This window comes from Rhyacophila brunnea, unplaced genomic scaffold (genome assembly GCF_057557595.1).
Source record: "Rhyacophila brunnea isolate RB1 unplaced genomic scaffold, BYU_Rbru_1.0 scaffold_1, whole genome shotgun sequence".
NCBI classification, from domain to species: Eukaryota; Metazoa; Arthropoda; class Insecta; order Trichoptera; family Rhyacophilidae; genus Rhyacophila; species Rhyacophila brunnea.
This window is the reverse complement of record NW_028232751.1, coordinates 47955993-47983111: the sequence shown is the minus strand read 5'-3', so window position 1 is coordinate 47983111 and position 27119 is coordinate 47955993. Positions and strand designations below refer to the sequence as shown.

At 34.4% G+C, this 27119-nt stretch overlaps 1 protein-coding gene across 2 annotated transcripts in view; it reads right to left on the bottom strand.

Annotated features, from left to right (window-relative positions):
• Positions 1-20005, bottom strand: part of LOC147079876 (transmembrane protein 198) — a 95751-nt gene extending 75746 nt beyond the window's left edge. Inside the window, exons 1-2 of one of the 2 annotated variants that reach the window (XM_085945271.1) lie at positions 19650-20005; positions 2292-2376 (exon numbers count right to left, since the gene is read on the bottom strand). The gene's annotated coding sequence lies outside the window, so the exon portion shown is untranslated. The remainder of the gene's footprint in view (positions 1-2291; positions 2377-19649) is intronic. The other variant, XM_085945279.1, reaches the window with a different exon arrangement.
• Between the last annotated feature and the right edge of the window lie 7114 nt (positions 20006-27119).

Below are 27119 nucleotides of genomic sequence, written 5' to 3'. Positions count from 1 at the left end.
TAGAAGTTATACATATTTGGCGTAACAAAACAAAAAAAAAGTAGAAAATACGATAAAAAATATTTAATACAATCAAAAAAAATTTGATTAAAAAGCATAGTCAAATTAGAATGATATGTATTTAAACAAGTTATTGTTGTTGTATTGTTAAATAAAATTATTGAAGCGCCGCTGGTTTATTTCTATACACTTTAAATAAATTATATAATGATATAATTATTTCTCATTGTTTTTGTTATTTTTAAAGTAACAACCACTGTCAATCTGACGTTTAATCCTTTGTTTACGTAAGGAATTGCAAATGGCTATCTTTATTAAGTTCATTATTGTTGCCAAGATTTTGTTTTTGCAGTAATTCCAATTCATATATGGGGAATCAGTACCTACGTTGAATTTGCGACTGCATTTTTGTCATCAGAAAATTAAAGCAACTCGCGGTCATTTAATGTTGAACAGTATTCTTTGGGATCAGTGAACTCAGAAATAATGCGAACTGACATACGTAACGGGTAAGGAGTAGCAGGTAACCGATCTTAAGTGCGGAAGAATACGGATTAAACTTAAACACGTGTCAAGAATACGTCAAACGTCGAATACTGACAACTGCTCTCAGTTTATGCATTAACGCTCATTTAATATTGGTGTATTGAAGGTTGCAACACACGATTGCACGTTTATATTGTGTGTTTCAGTTTCGCAGGACACTGACACATTCAAAACTCTGCGTCAAAATGTAGTGTATCGAATACCTACACCATATCGGAATTTTATTTATCAATCTGTCCTGTGTTTGGGATCATCTGATTATATTTCCTTGAAAGAACATTCGTCTTCTAGTGCACCTCTTCTCCAGTTGATCCATTTTCATGACATTTTTTTTTAAATTTTGTTTCGCCTTCTTTCACTTATTCTAATAAAGCCTTTCCAAATAATGTTGAGTGGAGTAAGTAGTGTTCTGCAATATTCTAAAATACTTACGTACATAATTAATATATAAAACATATAATAGAAGAAGTATGGTATAAATTGCACAATATTATTACATACTGAATAATCTATCGATTTACTATCGCGTTTTATTTCTATACATCGGTACAGTGATTGCGGACGGTTATAACTTACAACTACATTTTTTTTACTTTTAAAAGTTTTCTTTCATAATATGTTCCAAATTGTGCATTCTTTGATATGGCAAAATAGTAGACCTGCAACTTTATTTGACACAAAGTAATGTTAAAAGATATCTGCATCTGACTAAATGTGAAGGTTGATATATTATTATGTCAAAAAGATATATCTGCTGAAAATGCAAGATACTTAACAATAAAACTTCAAAAAAATCATTAAAGGTTTGTGTTGGGATGCTAATTCCGCTTGTTTTGATATAAAATACTTTAAAATATTTTATAAAAACTAAACCGTCAGACTGATTTCAAAACTTTGTTTTTGCTCTTCTATAATATTGTGTAAACAGCTGTTATAACCGTTTGCCATCATAGTACCGATATGCTCTATGTATCTACTCTACAGCATAATGCAAGCAACTGATAATTTAATAATTGTACGACTGGTTTGAACTGTTTCGAGGCACCCTTTTAAATATTATGATGAATCGATTGCGTAAAATGCATCAACAAAATATTTAGTAATCGCGAAACCCCGGGATTTATAAAAATTTGTTCCGGTTTGTAATCCCTAGTGTATATACCTACTACAACGTTATTTTATTACGAATAAATTTATGTGTGAATAAGTAAGTATTAGTGTTGCGCTGACTCATCCAGCAAAGCGGACTTTTGGGTCTTCTCCAATCGTCATTTTTATTTTCGAAACAAACGAAATTACTTAATTAATCTAGCAACTAGACTAGGCTATTGCCGAGATGAAAATTCGTGAGAAAATAAATTGTAGATGGGTACAATAACATGACTGACTATTTATTATTCGGATACCGTTCATAAGCAGTCTAGAATCTAGATTGCCACCATTGACTTACATAAATACTGCCCTGCTAAGTCAAAAACAGGATTTTGGTTTTAGTGAAATGAGAACCCAAGTTGTAACTACAATTTGTCTTATATTATGTAAAATTATTATATTGTTTTGACATAATCTCTAAATACATAGTGTGCATTTAGAGATTATGTCAAAAAAATCCAATATTTTTACTTAATTTAAGAGAAAATGTAGTAGGTAGGTATAAAGCTCTGACTCTCATTTCACTCAAATCAAAAACACTGTCTTTTTACTTAGCAGGCCAGTATAGCAGGACACATGGAGGTTTTACTTACACATAGCAAAGTCTGATGAAGCAGTCACTTCGTCATCAGTGACGTCTCCCCGTGACCGTGGAAATGGGAAACATACTGTAGGTAGCTGAAAGTTTAGAAAGGATCTTTATTTAGCTACACATTTTCCGACTTATACGTGGCGTAAATGGAAAATCTACCATTCTTGGTAGTATTGATTTGTGTCTCACAAGGTCCAGAACTAACCTGCAATTAGTAATGCCAATTGGGAGGGAAATAACTATGTGCAATCAAATCGCTTCGCTACGTGAGATTGAGTTTATGTCAGTGTTTCCTAAGCTTATTTGTGTCATGCTCCACTTCAAAGCTTCAAAAATCTCCGAAAAAAATAAATTGCTTCAAATAAAAAATGCACATATTCAATACTTACTATTTTATTACCACGTTTTTATTAGCTCGTATTCTTGTTTGTCCAGTACAATTTTTTTCTTGTTTGTCCAAGATTTGTATTGAACGATTGAAGATTTCCCGACTAGCTAGACATTTGAAACTTTTTGAATATATTAGAACACGACGACAATGCATTCTTTTAATACTTTTAGTCATCTTTAAACAAAATTGAATTCATTTTCAGTTAATTCTTGTATGGAAAGTTATTTCGGAAAAAAAATCGTAAAAAGTAAAACACTATTATTGGTTGCTAAGGGGGTCCTAGCAACTAAATTATAATATATATGTGCGTTACTATGGAAATCAATATAAAACGTGAAAATGACATTTCAGTAAGTATTCTATATTTATTCAGTATTTCTATCAAGTAGGTACAAAAAAGGTATTTATTAATACATAGAATTGTCAAGTTTATATGATTCAACAGAAAATTTAAATACGTGGTATATAAAAAGTTCTTGTTATCTTGTAATTATTTAATTTAACGTTCGAAGATAATATTATGTATAATGTTACATGTACAACTCGGAAGAAAAATAGTGCAATCCCTTGTGCTTGATGTGAGCTGCAAAGAGTTTTTATTTGAGGTACTAATTTAGTAATAAGGTACTAACTTTACAGAAAAAATGTAAAAAATATTAATAATTTGCGCATTGCTCCCCGAAACATTCAAATTGCAATTCACGTTGGAAAACACTGGTTTAAGTGGACGATGTTTTTGAAAGGTTTTAATATAGCGTCTATCGACCTAGTTCACTCTGTGTGCTACCATGTATCTACATTTATTATCGTATTGTTTACTCACATTACCTGTATTTTTATTTCAACATTGTGAACACTTATTTTTTATGCCATGTCTTGAACGCTTTGAATTTATAATTTGTCATTTTCATTATATTATGTCCGGCCAATGAAAGAACAAATACAAATATTACAATTTTTAAGAGCAGTGGCAGTTTTCCACGGAGCAGACGATGCTGTCGCAGCATTGGAAAGAATTGACATCTCAGTTTAAAAAAATATATCATATAAGAAATTCTGACAACATAACTATTATTGTATTACAATACCCACTACAATAGATATGTTAATGTCGGTCTATCATCAGACATCACACAGGTAAATTTTCAACAAGCGATCCCTCTATTTTGTTGTCCACAAACCTGAAAATATTGAGACACATTGAGCGTCCTTTACTTGGTCGGACCATCGTTGTAGGCGACCTTCCACCTCTCGATGCTTCCGTCGACGTGAACTTTTTCAAATTATTGTGTTCCCTTCCTGGCTTTACGGCAAAGAATCGCAGAGCTCTTTGAAATCCAAACTCGTTAGGTTACCTACCTATTTAGCTATTATATTATTTATTTTCGGCTATATTCAACAGACAAATAACCAAAAAATCTTAAATTTATATAGGTACGTACCAGGGCTCGAAATGGACCGGAGCGCCGCTCCTGTTCGTGAAATCGGTAAAATTATCGCTCCGTCTCGTGGAAAAAATAATTTCACCGAATGAACTAGATAGCCATATAATAGAAAATCTAATACACTTATTCTTTTTATAAAAAACATACAATTTGGTAACTATGTGAATATCTTCAGAAAACTGTTGACCGCTCCGGTTCGTAAATTTTTCCATTTCGAGCGCTGATATGTACCATCTACTGAACATTGGAGCATTTCCATGAAACCTACGCACGCTCAAATGATGGTGGTTTTAGGTATATGGAAGTCTGTGACGCTGATAATTACGGAGTTAGACCCGTTTCTAGAAGGGACACCCATGTCGCGTTCGCATATTATAATAAGGAGGCCTTTGTATTATGTTTATGAACGTCCTAGAGCTAATGAGTCAACGCGTGTCCGGTACACTTTTCCGTCGGCCGCTACATTCTCAAGCCGCTGATACACTTGTTTTTATTACCCCAGCCAGTTTTATGTTCTAATTTATAACGCGAAATTATACGTTGACTCATTAGCTCTGGGGCGTTCATAAATATAATACAAAGGCCCCTTTATTCGAATACAAAGGCCTCCTATATTCTATGGAGCGCGACACCGGTGTCCCGTCTGAAACGGGCCTTACTTTTGTGAAAAAGTTGCGTGTCTGACAAACCGCAATAACAACATGCATTGCAATACAATAGTTAGGTTGTCAGGATTTTTATGCTTCGATTGTTTTAAAACTCAGATACTTATTTTCTGATGAAGCGACCGCATCGTCTGTTTCATGACGTGTGATACCCCGCCACTGCTAGATATCAAAGTTTGTGATATTTGTGTTCGATCTTTCAATCGAAACCCTTTATAATGTGCCACCCCTATATAACGCATGATCTGCCTACCCCCCACGGGAACTGTTTGAGGCCAAGGTATTTGCGTGATGTTCAATTATTGGGTATTATGTAAATTATGTTATTCAAATAGGTACTTTGTCTTATGCAGGGAACACAGAATTAATGGGAACTGAAATACCTAACGGGCGTGGAGTAACAGGCAGCCGATCTCGAGTGTGGAACATTATGGGATAAACTTAAACACGTGTCAAGAATACGTCATTCTAAGCTTCCCCTCCGTTATGACAACTGCTGTCGGTTTATGCACTTACGATTATTCAATATTGCTTTATTTGAGGAGACACACACTATTGCACGTCTATAATGTGTGTTTCATTTTCGTAGGACACTCACACATTCAAAACCCTGCTTCAAAATGTATTGTATTGGGGGGGATAGCCTATCTGAATTATATGTATTAATCTGGTCTGTGGCTTATGCATTGTTCAATTGGTTAAATGGCATATATGTACCACTGCACGTAATTTGAGTCCATATTATATACTAGCCCAGCTGTAACACGAAAATAACAAGTTGGCATATTTTTTTTAAGTAGCAATGTGTGGGGTATGAGGTACGACATTTGATCTTCTTTTAAATTAACTGTAATTTATTATTAATTCTCGGAAATTGTACCCGCCGAGTGAAAATTAAGCCAAAGCTCGAGGTTATTATTCATTGAAAAATAAAATTCAATATGTCAACCGCTTCGGTCACTTGAACAACTTATATAATAAAATTGCACAAAAGTTGCCAAATACCTATTAGCCGGCTCTCACATCTAAACTCGGCTTGTCTGCCGCACAGCCATAAATCAAACCTTCTAGGAAAGTCGTTTCGAACGGTTTCGATGTTGCATATGAAGACCACGCACATCTACTTAGCGACAGTCGTGCGTAACCTCTCGAAACGTACCTATACATATTTGGATACGGCAACCGGCGAGCCGGTATAGGAATGACCAATTCGTAGGTGTGTGTATGCGTTCTGGCATCTTCGACTCGCAGCCCGAGATGCACGCGATTTGTTGATAGCAGCACTAGATGTTCGTCAGCTGAATGCAGAACTATTCTAACTTACATTTGAAATTTTTGAGGAGAGAGTTTTTTGAAACAACTTACTGAAATTATTTATTATCTTTATGGATAAATGTGCGCATCATATTTTAGTAGGATTATTGATGAGAAAATCGGTGCATACACTTGTATATATAAATAATATATAACTGAAGTAGGCTGTTTCAAAAAAATCTTCTGCAAAATATTTCAAATGTGAGTTAGAATAGTTCTGCATTCAGCTGACGACTAAATTCAGTTTAACATCTCTGATTTTTATAATGATATGTGCGAAACTGCCAAAGGGTTCCCAGACGTCCTCTTTTACCCGGACAAGTCCCCTTTTATGAGGTCAATGTCCGTTGTCTGGTATCTTTTTTTATCGAATATTGCGTAATAATGTGTCCTCTTTTTCCGCTATGAACAGTTATTTTTATGTTCCAATTTTATATAATCGATTAACAATAATATAATATATTAGTCCATGTCTATGCTTTGTCTATTGGCCATAGATAAACTAAATAATTAATATTATGAGAATGTATGATTGTAAAATTATTACATTTCGGGGTAAATTAGCGGGATCTAGTAATCATTGGGCATCCCATGGGTGTAATTACAATGGCAAAATACATCGCAGAAACACTGTGTATTGAGAAAATCAGATGTATGTATTGTGAGATGACCGGGCATGGAACCCGGCGTTGCTGAAATATGTCTTTTTTAATCATCGACAAATATGGGAACCCTACAAAGGCTCACTCCAGTGTCCAAGCAAATATTTTTTTATAAAATCCAGTTTGAACGGTCATATTGTGAGTGTTGTGACCAGTTGTGACAAAGATCAAGTAAAACGTCATTTGATTTCAATGACACTGAGTGGGTACATGGCCACGTGATCCGATCACGTGATGGTTATGCGGTGCGATAGTGTGGGGATCTACGCATGAAGAGCTTACGACAATTATTGAGATAGGTACGCGTGAGTAATTCTGGCAATGCAGGTAACTCATCTCATGACATTCCGCCATATTATAATTTATACTATACATGATACAAAATAGCCATTGCGCTATTCCTATTATCCATATTATAAGGCAAACACGTCATAATATTTTATTTGTCCGAGAAGAAGACTCTAAGCGGTAAGCTAAACTGTTTTTTTTTACTAAAATTTCCTCGGCCGATTTCTAGATCAACGCAAATATTTTGAACCCACGATGTGACCATATTTACAAAATATGAATATTTGAAGTTCCCATACATTATTTACAATACTATGATACATAAAGTACCTAATTACATGAGTGTATAGATAATTTATGTTTGTCCAATGCGTGCGGGGTACCTGTGCTCCTGTATGGCAGAGACTTGACATCTTACTAAGCGTCAAAGGTGTCGGCTTTTGAGTTTTGAGAATCGATGTCTCCGCCGAATCTTAGTGCTTGGCCGTAGTGGTTTGGCGGGCGCGGCGCGGGGGCGTCTTGCGAAACTCAAACGTATAGCCGTGTGTATTATGCCCCAAAAAAGACACTGTATTTAACATTTCACACACGGTTATACGTTTGAGTTTCGCAAGACGCCGCCACGCCCGCCAAACCACTACGGCTGAGCACTTAGGGGTACATTGGCACGATCGCGTTACAAACACTCGAGTTCATGAGCGGACACAGCAGCCTTCGGCGATTGAGGTGATCACGAAGAGACGCTTTACGTTGCTGTGACATGTATTCCGGATGCCGCTAGAGAGTGCGACACTTCGATGCTTTGTGGCACAGCCTCAAGGGTTTCGTCGCCGTGGCGCTCGGCCCTCCCTCACCCTGCAGCGGTACTACAAAAGTAATCTACGCGCTGCAGGTCTGGCATGGCGGGAGACGCGATAGTTGGCGATGAACCGAGCTAGCGCTATGCCCAATGATGGGTCGTGACAGGTTGAAATAAGAAGTAGTAAGTACCTACATTGATAAAAAAAAGTCAAGACAGAGTGGGACTCGAACTGACGTCATTCATTTTCCGGGTGAGTGGTTTCACTGTCACAAATACCTTTTCTATAAGGATTATGAATTGTTCATGCTTGGTTGGATCCCTATCATACTAGAGATTCTTAATTTTCGACCTATTTAAGCAGTTCAGCTGTCATAAGAATGACAAAACGATACAGTGATTCGTTTAATCAACTTGGTGTTATTTAAGTACTACAGGTGCAGTGTTCCCAATAATCATTCACAAAAATATACCAGATTGGGTAAGAAAGTAAGCTAGACAGACGGCAGACCAAAATGGGAGATTTTCTCAAAATTCAAAAAATATGTTATAATTACTTACATATTATTAATATTGTTTTTACAAGAATAAAGATCGAAGATTTTGGTGTTATTTGTACAACCAATAAAAAATAAATTAAAAATCAATGCAGGTAAGGAGTTTAGTCATCATTTTGTATGTAACATTTATAATATTATTTAAAGATTTTTAATATATTATAAGGGTAAACAAAAAGAAAACAGCGTGTTGATTTTCAAGAAAATCTGAAATAATTATCATATGTTTATTATAAGAAGTTGTAAGCTGTTTACGGTGGCGAAAACGGCTAGATTTAACGACATAATATGCCAAATGCTAATTTGATCAAAATGATCTGACAAGAGAAACAATAAATTGGCAACGCTGTACAGGTGCCAAAAAATACTTTTTACTAATAATAACACATGCTTAGGTAAATTAATACGACTGGGTACCTATTTTTTAAGAATTCCACTTAAATCTTTCGTATTATCATTATTATGAGACCGTGCAATCGTTTCTTGCAGAAGTTGCTCTCGGCATTATGTACTTCATTAAAATTTGGAAAGGGATTTTAATAAGAAATTTAAACTATGGCCAGGAATTTTATAAGTTTAATGTTTAGAACGTATTCATCGGCACGGACATATATAATCATCAGCGAGACTTGATTCACTGCCGAACGAAGGATTTTCCGTCCATAGCTCTTCACTGTCAATTATTCGTAGTCGTTTAGTGACCTTTGAGTACATATATAATTTTCATTTATCCACCTGGTGACCGATACATCCGGACCATTACCATTCCATCAGTTTGACGACCTATATCACATCGCGTAATGGTGCTTTCGTCCTTATCCATTGGTTTATTTTCACTTTCTATGGCACGCCCTCCTAATTTTTGGTTTCTATTAATTACATTAAGGGTCCATATATCACTTATACGTTAGCACATATGACACACGTTTGCTGAACACGATGACTAGGCACAGCGGAAAGTCACTTCTGATTTGATTAGATCCGTTTGGTGCTTCGAGCAATCTTGTTATACCTACATACTTATATACTATTCGAGATATACGTAATTGTTGACCCGTTTTATTTGACTGCCTATCTGAGCATTTATTGGTTTATGGAATTTACCGAGTGAATTTTAAATTGCTTAGTAATATTTGCGATTATTTCAGATGCGGGCGATAATCAAGTGAAGTTTGCTGCGCAATGCAAAATGACTTTCAACTACCATAAATTTTGATTCGTAAACTTTCTATCTTACTCTAACACGTATAACGGAGATGTATGTCGAATGTTTTCTCACTTGCACTTATGGTTTGTTTTTTTTCAGGCCTTGGTAACTCACCTATAATTCAAAATATTGCAAATCGCAAATCTGCACGTGTCATCAGAGTAATGACCACGTGTCTTTCCTAGTCACTAAGAGCGGAATGCAGAAACATTTGTCATAACTAAAATTTCCTTAGCAGAAAACACTATGCAGAAACATTGTCCTTTGTTAAGATCATTTCTATTGAAAATAGTACCAAATTTAAAAATTCTCTTTCCTATGGTTTAGGTAAATTATTTTATAATTGTTAAACGATGACAAAAATATGACAACTGGATTTTATAAATGCAATAACTATAAATACATATTAATATTTAATTATAATACTCTTATGTTTCTGTTATAAGTCATTATACGTGATTCCACAGGCACCGCAAGATATTTTTTTAACATGGTAACACTAGCGTCAAGTTTCCTTCACCTGGCATTTTGTATTTCTGCGGGCTGGCGTATAAAAGTAAAATAATATTCTGCAAGTACATGCCAAACGAATTAACAATATCAATATCCATATTGAGATACATTGTTAAATGAATTTGAGTGTATGGACTGTTTTATAGACATGCGAATTTATTTTGACAGTAGCTGTCAGTGGTAAATTGTAATACAGAAGGGGGCGTGTTCATAACAAAAGTAGTCTATGGTTAAGGATTCCTTAACTCTATACTCAGGATTGTCTATAGTTAAGTCATGCTTTTCGGATCATGCCTTAGGATCGAAATCTTAGATTGTGCATTCCGCTCTATGGACGTCGGTCAAGGACAATGGAAAAGAACTAGACGCGACAAAAAAATACAGTCTTGTTAAACATGTTATGTTAATAAATTACATTAATACATTTTATTTTCAACCAGTGAGTTGATTTTTTATTGGAAAAATATTTTCGTTATTACATACTGAGTTAGGTAGCTATTTCAATAAATATATAACTGATAATTATTCTCGATTTGCCGCCCTTTGAGTAACTACCGCCCCTAGGCGATGCTCAATCTCCCAACCCCCACGGGACGTCACTGACTTACCCATTGTTTTATCACAAAATTGCGTTCAGCGATGAGGCTCATTTTTAGCTTAACAGGTTTGTTAATAACCAAAATTGCCGCATATGGAGCGAGACCAATCCAGAAGAGACCCTACAGACTCTATTACATCCACGAAAAGGCACCATGTTGTGTCACGCTAGTGACATCATCGGACCTTATTTCTTCAAGAATGATGCCGGAGCTCGCGAATTAGGTTTGGTTAGGAGCATTGATTTTGATTGAGATGTGGTTTCAACAGAATGGCGCCACGTGCCACAGATATAGTATTAACTAGTAAAAATATTTCTTATATAAGAATCATACTTTATAATTGAGTTATTACTGGTTGAGTTGTTTTAGCTTTTGGTAAAGAATATACCTACATTGGCGAAAACAACAATTAGGTGCTTAGACACTTAACTAGTGTCATAAACGTAATCCGTTCCCGGCGGCATCGGTCTAGGTAACTGCCCGGTCAGATTTTATTGCTTAGGATCTCGCTATTTCCGTGATCGTAATAACCAAGTTCGACTGTATATTTAAATAATATATTGAGCGCATCGACAATAATATTGACAGGTGGCACTATCACTTTGTATTTTTTCCTAGTAAAATATAAAGTAGGTACCTACGTAAGGCCAGCATGTTTATTCTAGTGTAGAGCAAATCTAGTGTAATATTCTAGCTTTATTGTGAGAAGTTTTAAGTCGTTCGCAGTATCGAAACACGCTATATTTTACGCCATACACCAGATTGAAATTTTGCAAGCTAGATAGATGCCTATTCAAAAATGCTAGATCTGGAAATAAAAACGCTAAGTTGGCAACGCTGGTGAGAACGCACTCGTAAGTATCTTTTCCAGTGAATAAGGGTTGCTTTTGAAAAATTCACATTACAATAATTCTAAACTGCAGCATAACTGTAAACTCGAACCGTGTAGTCAGGGAACGATGGTGGGCTTTCCAGCGAATGTGGAATCTGCATATGTGTGACGGGTCTGCATTCAGCCAGCTTGGAGTCGAATGGAAGTCAGGACGGTATTCTATGAGGACCTAATGTCTTTTATTCAACGCGTGCGTGCGATACGTGTTCCTGTATGACTGTGAGACGTGGCATCTTACTAGGCTTCACACATCTCGGCATTTGAGGGTTGAGAATCGATGTCTCCCAATCGAATCAGGGGTAGGTACATTAGTACGAACCAAGGCCTGAACAAAAACGATGCATGAGTGCGAGTGAGAAAGTATTCGGCACCCTTACAATCTCTGCGACACGCGCTAGAGTAAGATAAAAGGTCTACATATCTGTGAGCTAGTTTCCAAAAGTATCGCCATCAAATCGGGGCGAAACGCTTCACATAGCGTCGATAACTTGCGAGCTCGAGTTGCTAAAATTGATATTTTTTGTGTTAAACATAAAGTCAATGATAAATATTTTTAGTTAATTAAGTAGAAAAGATGGTTCTGTGCGTTGTCTTAAAATAAGGTAGCCGTACTGATAAGCAAGAAGATGGTATTACGTTTCATAGGTAAGTTGATACATGTTCGTGATAATTTATTTGTATTTTATTATATATTTTAATATCGGTGACCTAGTGTTTCTTTAAAATAACTTAAATTATGGATATCTTTACCTAATGGTTGCATTTTGACCGCTTAAAAATACTATATAACGTAAAAAAATAGAAAATTATATTTTAATTCTGAGCGGCGAGCACTTTGGGCGAGCACTAGCGAAATGGTCTATGGTCTCGAACATTTGTAGACGAATGCGTTCGCTCGCCCACAAACCAAACGCAAGGCACGCGGCTTCATTTAGCAATGCAACGGGTGGCGTCTAGATGTATCTATAGTCTAAGGTACGAACGCATTACAAACACTCAAATTCGTGAGCGGACAGGGCAGCCCTCGGTGATTGAAGTAATCACGAAGAGATGTTTCACGTGGTTGGGACACGTGTTGCCGCTATAGATCCACCAGTATAAGTTGTCCGCTGACTGAGTGCGCCACATGCTAACATTTGGCATATAATTTAATACTTTTTATACTGTGATGAGCTTAGTTCTAAATTTGAACACCAGACAATTTATGCCCACCCTCACCATGCAACGGTGCTACAAAAGCGATCTACACGCTCTAGGTCTGGCATGACGGGAAACGCGTGAGTTGGCAATGGCCCGAGGGAAGTGGCATGACAGGGTGAAAGAAAAAAAATATAATATGTTTATATAAATTGCGATGCATTCATGAATCATAGATCCGAGGATTTAAAGTTCTAAATCAGAATATACATAATTTGTACTTATGTAGGAACTCTTTTCATATTTCGCTTTCACGTCGATTTGCCGCCCTGTCGTAAGTGCCGCCATTCGGTACTAAATATACAACGTACGAAGACACTTCATATATATATTATATGCTATAATTAGATTCAATTTATGTAAGTACTTACTTACAAAATATATTTTTAATAAAATCATTAAAACATGTATTATCGAATTTATACCGCTCCCTGAATCCTGCCGACCGGGTGTTTTCCACGCCCCAAAACCCCGCTTGGCGTTTACAATATACTATAATGTATAATTCTGTGGTAAGATGACAAAACATGATAATATGTCCGTTTTTTGGCAAATTGAGTTATGTTTCAGACTCGCATCAGTAAGATGTACAATATACGAGTATCAAAATGTGGTATGTCTACGTCTACAGGTTGGGAAAAATAAACTGTATCAATATGTGATTGCAATAAATTGTTCATTGTTTGAATAGTTTACGAAGTTTAAAATAGCTCTCCCGAACAATTTAGAAAAACGGACATATTGTCTTTTGACGTCTTACGACAGATTTATGGTTTCATAGTACCTTAGTCCAGGGATCGCGAATAGGATTTGACCAGCGTGCCAAAATAAGCTGAGTTTTTTTTAATTCGTGGCGCGAGCTATTCCTTTTTAGGTGTACATACACATGATATAATCTAAATGAATCATAATAAAAGTGATACACATAAAATGAAGGAAAATAAGGAAATATAAAAACATTTAATAACACACTGATTTTTGTTTGAAGTTTTTTGTTTCATGTTATTTGTGAGACTTTTTATATCAGGCTAATATGCCGTTAATTGCAAATTAATACATGCTGTTGAATCTTCATTAGTCAACCTATTTCTAGTCTTAGAATGTACATGATTCAACATAGAAAAAATACTTTCACATGAGTAAGCAAGTGGTAGAAAAAATGGTCAACAACGAGATTACTAGTTTTTCAACAGATATAAAAGTTTCTTTTATGGTGTTAATAGTCAATTCATGGTGGAACTGCATTGTATTAGTTGGTTAATTATTTGTAATTAAATGAAACACAATTTTATAGTACTTATTCCACTTTTTTATGGTTTTTCAAGTGGAATAAGCACTATAAAATTGTGTTTCATTTAATTACAAATAATTAATCAAATAATAAGATATAAAAGTATTAGGCATGTTTTTCCATACGCGATTTTATCTCCATGTTTGAGATGGTAATAAAATCAATATAAACGTTTTGAATATTAAAAAATAAAAGGAATTTATTTTGTGACGTGCTGTCGAAAACTTTTAGCGTGCCAAGTCGGGCATGCGTGCTACGTATTTGCCATCGCTGACTTAGTGTATAAAATATTTCCAATGTTAATAACTTAATACCTATACAGTTTCAGTTTCAGGATAATTGAGATTGGATCATTATATACACAACCAAGTTGACAGGGGCATTTTTGAGAGTGGATTATGTTATCGTTTAGTCAGGTTTTGATATTCAAACTACTTGAACTTGATTATAATATAAAACTGTTTTTAAGTTACCTGCCAGGTTTATTAAAACAATAAACCGGAAAAACGTGACATGGCCGTATTTGATAGCAGAAGTCTAATTTAGCATGTATACGTTTTACCGCTCGCTATGATATTAAAATTGTGTGCATGAATTCGAGTGTAACGCAAAAATGTTACCATTACTATTTTATTACAATCTTTCGTCATCATCGCGACAAGAACGGTGGCCGAGGGTTCCAAGGCTGCAGTAATTTTTAATTGAAGTTCTGGTGGCGTAGGTTAGAATCCAACTTCCGACAAATATTTTTATATTTCATTTTATTACTAATATGTATTTCTTACGGTGATGTCTTTAAATACGAAGCTTGCAATGTGAGACATTTTTTTTGATAATTTACAATCAACTATGTTAATTAATAAATATGTAGGTACTTACTTACTTATCTGAAAACATTAAAAAGAAAAATATTTTTTATTTAAGTCAAAGATAAATGTTAATAAAAGATAGATGTAATAAAATGTGAATTTGTTGAATCGGACCCCACCTTATTTTTGCATATATTTTATGGTCATATTTATAATTAAAATTTAGTTTATTAAGTTTTTAAGCATTAAGCAAGATTTTTGACTAATTCATAGTTTTAATATTTTTTATATTTATTTAAAAAAAACATCGATTTTTATAAAAATTTATCTAAATGTGTATAACTTGAAATCGTTTTTATTTATATCAAATTTTATTTAGGTATGGTCCCAATATTGAAGCTCGATTTGATATAAATAAAAAGGATTTTATTTATATCAGATCAGATTTATATTTTTAATTAATAATTATTAATTTATATTTTTATTTAATTTATTATACGTTAATAAGTGAATAATATACTAAACAAATTGACGATAAAAAATATTCTTCTATTTATAAAATATCTAAAATTGTGTATGGTTTCATGGCATAATTTTAGATATTTAATAAATAAATGAATATTTTTTGACTATTATCTAATTAATATGACTTGGATTTAGGGTTTAATTGAATTTTAAAAAGTAACAAACATTAGTGGTCGGTAACCTTTTGAAAGACTGGGTAAATCATATACATGTTCCAATGTAGGTACTTCTTTACTTTCTACTTTAAAAATTTAAGACGTTCACATGACATTTAAAAACAAAGAAACAGTGTAAAGAAATAATAAATATAAGCAGTACCACAAAAACAGTATGAAAAGTAAAGTAAAAGGTACAAAATTATAAAAAAAATATAAATTATAAAGCACGGAACCACACCGAATGAGCTAAGTGGACCCTATTTTAAGAATTTATAAAACAACGTCCACCTATAATACTCATCCTCACGTAGATGGAATACATCAACATCCGAAGCGATTTGGTTGAACAGAGTTATTGCTTTCCCAATTGGCATCACCAATGGCAGGTTAGTTCTGCTCCTCGGGAGAACAAACAACTGATGCTCCCGATTTCTAAGATAGTTATCAGGGACACACAAGTCAATTCTACCAAGAATGGCAGAGTTCTCATTTACACCACGTACCTATAAGTCGAAAAAAATACCTGGCCAAATATTGATATCTTCTAGCATTTAAAGTACAGTATGTAAGCATACCTAAGAGAACGTCAGTTGGATAAAGCCACGGTTAGTATCCATATAACCTCAAATAAAGGAGTCACAAAAATTTCTTTTGAACTCGCACCACCATAAGGTCATATTTCAACTGATGCGGGGCCCAAACAATCGACCCACTCTCAAGCCAACTTCTTACTAAGGAATTATAGAGAATTTTTATAACAGTAAGTAACATCCGAAAAGACCCGGGAATTACGCAAGACGAAGCCCAACAGTTGTAGCGCCTTTTTACAAATGATAGCTATATGACCACTAAATGACAGCTTACTGTCAAACGTAATGCCAAGATCCCACAGACGGTATTCGCGAAAGAACTCCGCCATGCATCGAGTACAATACCACATAATAAAATGAAACGTCATGTCAAAAAATCACAAATTATAAATACCTTCATACTCGTATAGCTTAATTTGGTAGTTTTATATTATATTGCTTGAGACTTCCATGGATTTTGTTTTTGTATGTCAGTTTGACGTTTAGTAGTTTCGATATCTAAAATGTTGACGGTTAGGAAAGTGTTTACGGAAATCAAAAAGCCTTTCAAACACGAGCACCTAACATAACATAAATAATGTACCGCAATGTAGAATACTGTCAGATTCTTCGGCGGCTCCTCTAATACCATGCAAGTGCTACGCACCGCCTGCATTTTTGACATCGTTCAACTTTTCATCGTTATTCATATGTGTAACACTCACTTCGCGAAGTAGAACATGTAGCAGTATTATGAACAATACTTCGTTCATGGGCGCAAAGCGATTGCGATCCAAATAGATTTTCAGTTTGCACAGGATCACAATGAGGTCATTGTATACTTCTTAAACCGTGGTCCAATGTTCCTGTAAGTAGTAGCGTTTGTTGTAGAATTTTTTACACACTTTATGATCGGCGCACGAAATTAGGACTCAAGAACCAAAGCGCCAGTTTCTGTTTCATAACAATGTTGACGAGTTAATTTTTAACATTTTTACATTTAAGATTTAATGAATCGCCAACATTTTACGAAAATACGAACCGCCGCATTTATTTCTAAACCACTCAAATACATTCAATATAATAATAAAAAAAAAACACAACAGCACTACATGAGTAGTAGGTCGTAGGTGAATATAAAATAAGAACGATAATATAAGAGAAACATACTTTTAATGCCATATAAATACATCAGAAATAAAACTGAGTTCGAATGAACGTTGATTTACAATATAAATATTACCCGCGTAATGTTAGTTAATTTTATAATTTCACATAAATTAATAATAATGTGAGATTTAAAAAATAAACATACTGCTTTGCACTTTTAACAAAGTGAATTACCCAGACGTTTGGCTGACGCTTAGCTTATGGCCTTCGGTGATTTCTAATCATGAAGAGACGCTTTATGACCTCTACGTGGCTAGGACACGTGTTCCTGATGCCGCCAAAGAGTGTGACACTTCGTACCTTTATGGCACAGCCTCAAGGGTTCCGTTGCCATGGCCGGCCCTCCCTCACCCTGCAGCGGTGCCACAAAAGCGACCTACGTGCTGCAGGTCTGACATGGCGGGAGGCGCAAGATTTGACGATGAACCGAGGGAAGTGGCGCGAACTTGTGCTTGCCCTATGCTCCAATATGTTGGGTCATGACAGGGTGAAAAAAGAAGATGTTCTCTTTATAGAAGGTAAACCATTGCGCACTACCAGAAAATGCTATTTTGAAGATCGCCGGCCGCCACTGGTGTGGTGTAACAGGCAACCGATCTCGAGTGTGGAAGAGAATGCGATAAACTTGTGTCAAGAATGCGCTGATTCTTCGTTCTGAGAACTGCTCTCGGTTTATGCACTGAGGTGAGTGAGGCTCATTCAATATTGGTGTATTTGAAGGTTGCAGACACACTATTGCAGGTATGTAATGTGTGGTTCATTTTCGTAAGACACTCACACATTCAAAGGCCTGCATCAAAATGTAGTGTATTGTATTACGAAATTGTATGTATTAATCTTTTCTGTGGTTGTGACTTCTAGAAAAATTAAAAACTATATAGTGATTTTTAAAATGTGAGGCGCGCCTCTCTGGGGAGCCGCAGACTATTGCAAAGGGAGGCACGAACGGGTGATGAATTTGGATTGACTAGGTACTTACTGTTGAAAAGTAAAAATTGATACAATTATCATACGATTCTTCGTTTGATGGGTATGTGAGTAACTCTTCAGGAAATAAAATCTTCAGACAAGTACAAATAGACGAGAGTCGGAAAAAATATTGTTCAATATTATATATTACACTTAATCTTAGTGACTGGTAGGTAGGTGGGCCCGCCAAAAATCCTGGCCTGGGGGGGGGCGCTTTAAGATGTGGGGGCCATGCAGGTAATGGATCCATAGCTCAAAATCCACACGTCATGCTGTGATATGAATAGCATATAATACAGAATTGTTTATATGCTTATGAAACCTATAAGTATTGTGTATTACCCACGATTCGAATCACCACATTATAATCAGACAATCGGACCCACGTTATAAGATGACGCAGACGTTTGGGCATCGGGCATTTTTTGCCAATAATGGGCAGACTGCCTGACGGTTTTTCGTGAATGTTTTCATCTGTTATTTTTCGGACGAGGTCCCTACCGATTGAAGGAAATATCCCTTATCTGGCCCTTTGACTGAGACTACTGAGTGACTAAAGTGAATGAAAATTTTAATTGTCATTTTTGTACTATACCACAGAAATTCCTGATATTATAGATAGGTGGGTAGTAGGTACATGATTTTAACTTAAAAACGAAAATTTAAAATCATGCTGTTAATTAATGTGACATGATGTAGGTACCTACCTATATTAATATTGAATTTATAACACATCGTGCCTCGAAATCAGTCGGCGCCAGGATTTTCTACATAAATAGGTAAGTATACGTTACAAATGTTTAATAATTTTCTTTCACACAATAGAACGTCATATTAGGTAGGTAGGATATTGTTTTTAAAATTATTAATACTGTTGACTAACTAACAAATGGATGAACTTATTTATCGTGGACGATATGTAATATAACATAAAATGTACATATTAGAATATTAGATCAATTTACTAGTAGCTACCTATAAAAAAAACCATTAAGTATATTATTTCACATGGTTCTTTTACATTTATGCAAAACAGACTAAGGATTTTATTAAATTGTCATAGCTGATACTATATTAAGTATGCCCAACTAATTACAATTTGTATTGTTAGGAAAATATGTTATTGTTATTAAATAATATGCTTTCTTTGTGTTTACGAATATTACTAATAAATAATTTAATTTGTGCAGTGGAATAAACGATAGACGTACTTAATGTAATGTTGCATTACGCAGGTCGAGAACTTTGTAGCGCATTGACACCATTTTTGAAACATTACCTATTTCATTTATGATGGATCCATGTAATTTTAATAATAAATAAATAAAAACAACTGTACCATCCGAATGACAGGTGAGGCACACATGCGAACGTCTGATGAAGATACGCGCCGATGTCTCGCATTTACAAGTAAACACACAAGACACTGCGGATAACATCACATTCACACTAGATTCGGTAAATCGAAAGACACTCGATTATCATGTCACGGGTAATTAATTACCATCTTACTGTTCATTCGTGGGTTTAGAATACCAATGATTTTGTTGGGTGTTGGCACACAGCTAGACCGAATTAGTCGTCGACCATTTGCGTGTCCGACAAACGCGCAGACCCGATGCGAACAATAAAACAAACACACAACACGAAGTAAAACCCGCTGACATCCACTCGCTATCTCGCTACTTACAAACTGAGCATAGATAATATACGAAACTGAGTACTGACCAGTGTTGCCATCTTTTCAAAGTAGAATTATTGTTCAGGAGTATTGCCATGTCTACTGAAATTTCAGTAGATCCACTGAAATTTTGGTCAGGAAAATATGAAATTATGATATTTGTGATGAATAAAAGTCACCTTTTACATGATTTTTTAAATGAGACTTGTAAGATTATGTCAAAATACACGCTTTCACCAAACACAATAGTTGAATTTCATACATTTTTGTCATTTTACCGATATTTTGAAGAAAAAATCAAAAAATCTACTGAATTTTAAATTTTTTAGTTGGCAACACTGTATGAGATCGAGACAGTTCCAGTGTTGCCACGTCTACTGAAATTTCAGTAGTTCTACTGAAATTTTGGTCAGAAAAAGAAGAAATTATAATATTTTGTAATGAATAAAAGTCACTTTCTACATGATTTTTTAAAAGACACTTGTGAGATTATGTGAATAAGCACGCTTTCACCAAACAAGATTGTTGAATATCATACATTTTTGTCAATCTACTGATATTTTGAAGAAAAAAATCAAAAAATCTACTGAATTTTGAAAATTTTAGTTGGTAACACTGGACACACAACTCAAATAAACATTCATTGCCCGCGGTTTTTGCAATGTAGACGGCGTAATTTTCATAAGTCAGGCATTATAAAGTAATCAGCCATGTCAGGCATAATGCCTGCTTTTTTGAAGTTTATTGAAGTTGATAATTTCAAGTCTTATCGAGGGAAAACAAGAATAGGACCTCTCAAGCCGTTTACTGCAGTAATCGGCGAAAATGGATCAGGTAAACAATTTTCTAATTGACGATTTGCGTAACATTAATATCGTCGTTGTTTTGTAAAAAGGGCAAATCATCCATTTTGACGAAATCGAGATTTTAATGAAAATATAATATGTAACCCACTAGCTTTATTGTGTAAAAATGGCGAATTTGTATCTCCACAGGAAAGTAGGTTAAAAACGATAATCGACTAAAATTAAATTAATTTAAATTACGAATAACAAGCGAATGTGACATATTAGGCCTTTTAAAATATTAATAATAATGCCTATTGACAGGCTTGACTTTTGAGTACCGAGAACTCTTCTAACCTAACCTAACCTAACCAATTAACTTTCTCTCTGATTGTGTTTTCACCAGTACCTACATTTCATTACTGCATCTAGCGTTTATATCCAGAAAATCGGCATATCGAATTTCATGAACGTGGTATGGGGGACTATGCTTATTTTTTAAGTCTTTTTGACCTATCCGAACGCATAATAGTCAACCAATCTCCTACACTATACACCGGCACATATTTATTTTGAGATTATATGACACTGTGCATACTATCAACTTCCATATGTGTGTGACCACTTTTCGAAAAACTTTTGTTAAATGATTTGTATATGCATTGATTTTTGAACGACATGGAGAAGAAGTGTTGAAACTCTTTTATTCCGATTTTGGCCTTCACACGTTTTGAAGAACAATGAAATTTTGCTGATAGAATAGGGGTAAATACGTATAACAAGCATGATGCTACTTCTAAACTTCCCCTTTTTCCGTGCTCCATCCATACAAAACAAAATGCAGCATTCGGGAGATCTGCCACATAATCAATGTCAAATTGTATGTACATATTATTTTTCGGCTATAGTAACTGACTAACATCATTTGAGGGAATTTGTAAAACTGACTGCATGTCGAATGTACCCGATTTGAAATTTGCTTCGCAATTAGCTGGTTTTGTACATTGATTTTGCGTTATTACAATCTTCTTTTCTTGAAATGTGAGCAGAATTACTCTCTTCTTGCATAAGCTTACCATCAGGTTTAGCGCTTCAATAATTCATGCAAATAGAACATTGGTCCTTCTATAGTTTAAAAAATTACATGTTATAATGATTGTAAAAGGTTCGTCGATAAGTTATTTGAGATACCGGTTTGGAGTTCAGTATATGGCTCATACATCTTATAATACTAATTGATGTATGTTGATGTCTGTTTCGCTAGATTTATTAACTGACTGACACTCTTGACCCTCTTTCCATCTTTCCCTTCAAACAATCCACTTGAATTTTTATGAGAGAAGGCAGTTGTAATTAGATGAGACGAAATGCGTTTTAAGGAAAAATGCTCTGCATACTCGTACCTAACTACATTATGGTCATTTAAGAAGTATTTTTTTGGTATCGTTTCATTGTTTACAATCTTCGTTTTGACCCTTCTTTCATGAATGCAATTAGTAACGTTGGAAAGTATAAAATCTTTTTGTCTTACATAGTCCTGAAGTTTTCAGTATGCCGAACAAATTTCAGATTGCTTATTTGTAGTAAATATCACTGAGCATTCCTACCTAGTTTTTTCTATTGAGTAATATGATTTGCTTTTTGTTTTGTAAGACAGTCAATTACATTAAATGACATTACGTTTCCATTTACTTGGGTCGCAATTTTTCCAACGTGATAATGTTTTTTCTTGATTTAAATGATCAACTACATTTGCATCTATTGGTTCTTGATTTACGTGGATTAAAGTTTGTAGGTTATTTATTTTTATCATCTGACACATGGAGTTATTGGATTTGGCGTTGTCATTATATCAAATTTTTGACATGAAGGTATATGTCTTATCCCTGGCCATGATATTGAAATTGTGTGCACAGAGTTACGCAAAATTTTACCAGCCGAGTGGTTAAACGTTCTCGTCCGATCACCTAAGTTAAGCAATATCTGGTGCGGATATTACTTGCATGGGTGGCCGCTTTTTTTCACATGAAAAAATAACGCACTCGGCTGGATTTGAATCAATAATTTTTTGGTTACCAGCCGAGCGTGCTAGCTTTGCGCCACGGCATGAAACTTCAATAGTGACGATTTTACTTCATAATATTTGCGAATTACACATCTGAGAATAAGTTGTGAAATTTTATTATAAGTATTTCCTAAATTATTAAGTAATTTATTATTAATATGTATTTTAATTTATCAAGACCTGTTTTGATAAAAAAAAAAATAACTAGCAGATCGTGGTTTCAATCCACAGACCTCTGGGTTATGGGCCCAGCACGCTACCTGCGCCACTCTGTTGCGTGCTATGACTGACAAAATTATTATCGTATATAAATGGAAATAAAAATGTGTTTTTACAAAGCAAAAAAAAAGAAAAAAGTTACATTGTTACAATTTCATTAAAAAATTGATTATGATTATAATATATTAGGCTACTGATGCATTTTTAGGAAGTTTTTAATAATAATTTTATTTCGAGGAATGAATAGGATTGTATTATTTTATAAAATAAATTATGCGACAAAAATGTATTTATTTGTAATTTGGTAGGTATATATTATTATGCGACCCCAAAATACTTTTTTCCTGACCTTTCTGAAAAAATCCATTAAGTGCAGTTATTGGATTTTTACAGACTAAAAATCAAGCATATGGAGTTACATGTATCCAGGCATGCCGATAACTTTTGTAATATAGCCGATAGGAGTTAACGGATCCTTTCAGTAGAAAGACATTAAAAAAATAACTATAATTGCATTCATAACTCAATTTCACAAAAAAGTGGAGTTATTGGATTTTCGCAGTAAGGGGACGATATTTGAGCTCCAAGGGGTTACATAAATAGTATGAGACTTATGCGTACCTATACAATATATTTGTATGTCCATTAGTTACTATTAATTTTTTTATCATAGGGAAATCGAATTTCATGGATGCTGTCAGCTTTGTTATGGGCGTGAAGACTAGTCTGCGAGTAAAGAAGCTCGCAGATCTAATTCATGGTGCATCTATACAACGCCCTGCTTCTCTAAGGTAATTAATTTACGTTCTATTCTAGTTATATAGAATACATTTATTATTCTTTTACTTGCTTCTCTCGGACTGAAGTTATCTCTTGTTTCGGTAAATGTGCTACAGATGCCCGCATGAGTTTTTAAAACTTTCTTTGTTGTTAATAGATAAGCAGATAATATTATGTAGTTACTTAGCAAAGAAATATTTTAAAATTATACCTACTAGCCTACTAGGTACCTAGTAAGTAGGTAATAATTTTTCGAGCCAGGTGAAAATTCTCAGAGCGACCTACGCCCCCCCCCCCCCCCTTCCTTTCGGAGGTGACAGTATCACTGCTCTAAGTGGATAATAATCTAACAAATTATATAGTAAGAATCCCTACTAGTAAAAGTCACAGAATACATATAAAAAAAGGTTGCCGATTACTAGCACGCCTATGTAGGCTCTGTTGTTTAGTTGAGGGCTACATCTCGCTGCTTCCCGTTTTCATCCGACTGTGTCCGGTATAACCGTAATGTACCGAAGAAGGTATTTAATATAATTATCTACATGGAATAAACTGTTTTTGTAAAAAAAAAAACTATAAAAGCTCATGCGGGCATCTGCGGCATAGTCACCCTTGTTTCATTAAAGCATTTTCGTTATTCATACCATTGTTTTATTTTGTTGCTTTACAGTGCATCAGTAATAGCTATATTTGAATTTGAAGGTGGAACAGAGAAATCTTTCCAACGTACCGTGTTGGGCTCTTATTCAGATCATAAAATTGATGGACAGGTAATAAATATTCTTATATTTTATCCAGCGATTTGATTTTGAATTAAAACTGTGTATCAGATTTGATCTCTGCATGTTATTGATGTCACATTAAGCAGGCACAAAAAAAAAAAATTTTTTTTTTTTATTTAATAAGTTAAATAAATTAGGCTTTACTGTTTTGAGAGTTGTGAAAATGTTGAGACAATTTCGAATGTCAGAAGAATGTTTTAATTTACTTGTATAACGTGTAAAATATTATATTGAGAAGATTAACACCCAAATAAGGGATGGTTTATCTGCGAAACATCAATCACAAGCAACTTTGATACTAAGATATCGGTAATTCCTTTGCATTTCTAGAATACCTGTACTTTGTTCCAAAATACACAATATTAAAATTTCCTACCAGATGTTTGTCAACCTATTTACAATGAATCGAAAGATTATATTAAATTAAGTAGGTAATAAATTATTCATTTTATTTATTGCTTTAATTGAATTTAACACATTGTGTCGTTTATATATATCGTCTCTGTTCTGGCAGAACACACTAACTGGAGAATACTAGTTTTGATTCATTTGACTTTGAAGTTGTTAAAATGTTTGAAATGGTCTATCATGTAAGTTTATTAAGTAATCGTAAAAAGGATGACTTTTAAATAAAGACTGTTTATTTATTAAAAAGGTTACCAGACGGTAAAGTTTGAAATAAGGAACATTTTGGTATAACTAACTCATGTAATTTTTTCGAATTAGTGTCTTCTGCCAGAACAGTGACGATATATAGTTCACACAGATAACCAACGCCTCCCACCGGCACTGTAAAAATGGGATTGGTGAGACAATCACCGTTTCGTGTGTAAACAATTTTTGTTGTGAAAGTATAATTTGCATGCTATTGTCGACAATAGATCTACGCATGTGTACAGGCAATATTAGGAGGCTTCTAACTTTGTGCATATTACTCATGCATAATAAAATTTTCACGACAGTAAGGGTTTACATATGCATTTTTCTTGCGACAGTGGTATTAGTGGCAATAAATCTATGCGTGTGAAAATCCTCTATTATGTTAGTAATAGTTTTGCTTACATCGGCTGAATTTAAAATTCTTCATATGGCCCAAACACATTACTAACATGTCATATACTGTCACGATGTTGAATCACTATCTCTATCATAACCTTTCTATTGCTGGCCACAGACGTACAGTTTTCGTAACAGGTTGAACATGCCAGTTAATACGTAATGGCGGCCATACAGTTATCTTTGGTAGATAATCTGCTGCGACCATAGACGGACAGTTTTCGACCTGCCAGATGTGTGCCAGTTTCAAACTGCCAGCGACCCCCACTCACGTGTTTTTGTAAAACTGTTGGAATTTCAACTAGCCGAAAGTTCTTGGGTGACATTAGATGTTGGTAACGTTAATGCTGGCCACAGACGGACAGTTCTCGTAACAGGTTGAACATGCCAGTTAATACGTAATGGCGGCCATACAGTTATCTTTGGTAGATAATCTGCTGCGCCCATAGACGGACACTTTTCGACCTGCCAGATGTGTGCCAGGTTCAAACTGCCAGCGACCCCCTACTCCCGTGTTTTTGTAAAACTGTTGGAATTTCAACTAGCCGAAAGTTCTCGGGTGATGTTAGATGTTGGTAACGTAAAGTAGAATATACCGCGCGATACAACTGCGGCTGGTGTTGCTTGTTATAAAATACAAATTCATTTATTATTAAAAATGTAATAATATTATGTATGCGGAGATCGCAAATATTATATTTTATTTATTTTTACGAGAGTAAAACAAAGTAATAGTTATTTATGTAAACATATTATTTTATACAATATAATATAAATGTTAAAATTTTAGAGAGCATTATAAACATTAAGTTATTGTGAAAATATAGACTAATAACTCAGTATTCAAATTTTATTTATTGTATGTAGTGAATATTACAATTAATTTAAAACGTTCACAACATAAATTAATATACCTAATTGTGAATGACAATGTCGGTAAATCTAAATAAAATTTAAGTATATATTTTAATAATATAGTAATTAATTATTATACTGATGATTGATGTAAATATAATTTTGTGGTATGTTTAAATTTATTGTATATAAAATCAATACCTATATAAATATGACCAAATAGATAATTAATACTGCCCATTAAAGGGAATAATTTATTCAAAAGAAAAGATTATAGTTCATATTTTATATTTACACAAATGTGTATAATATTGTTTCGGTGAATCGATAAAATACACAATCCACTAGCGAAATCATGATTTATTTTACTAACATCATTGGTGTGTATTTTATGTCAATTAGTTTCTAGTAAAAACAATTATAATCATAATAAATTCAAAGTAAAATTATTCGTGTACCTATCAATATTGTTCAAGTATACTCTACTTAAAACTAATTTAAGCACTACCCCTGTGTTCTATCTCCGCGAACTTATCCTCCATAGTTTTTGACACTTGCTCTGCCACAGACAATAACTGTACGTACC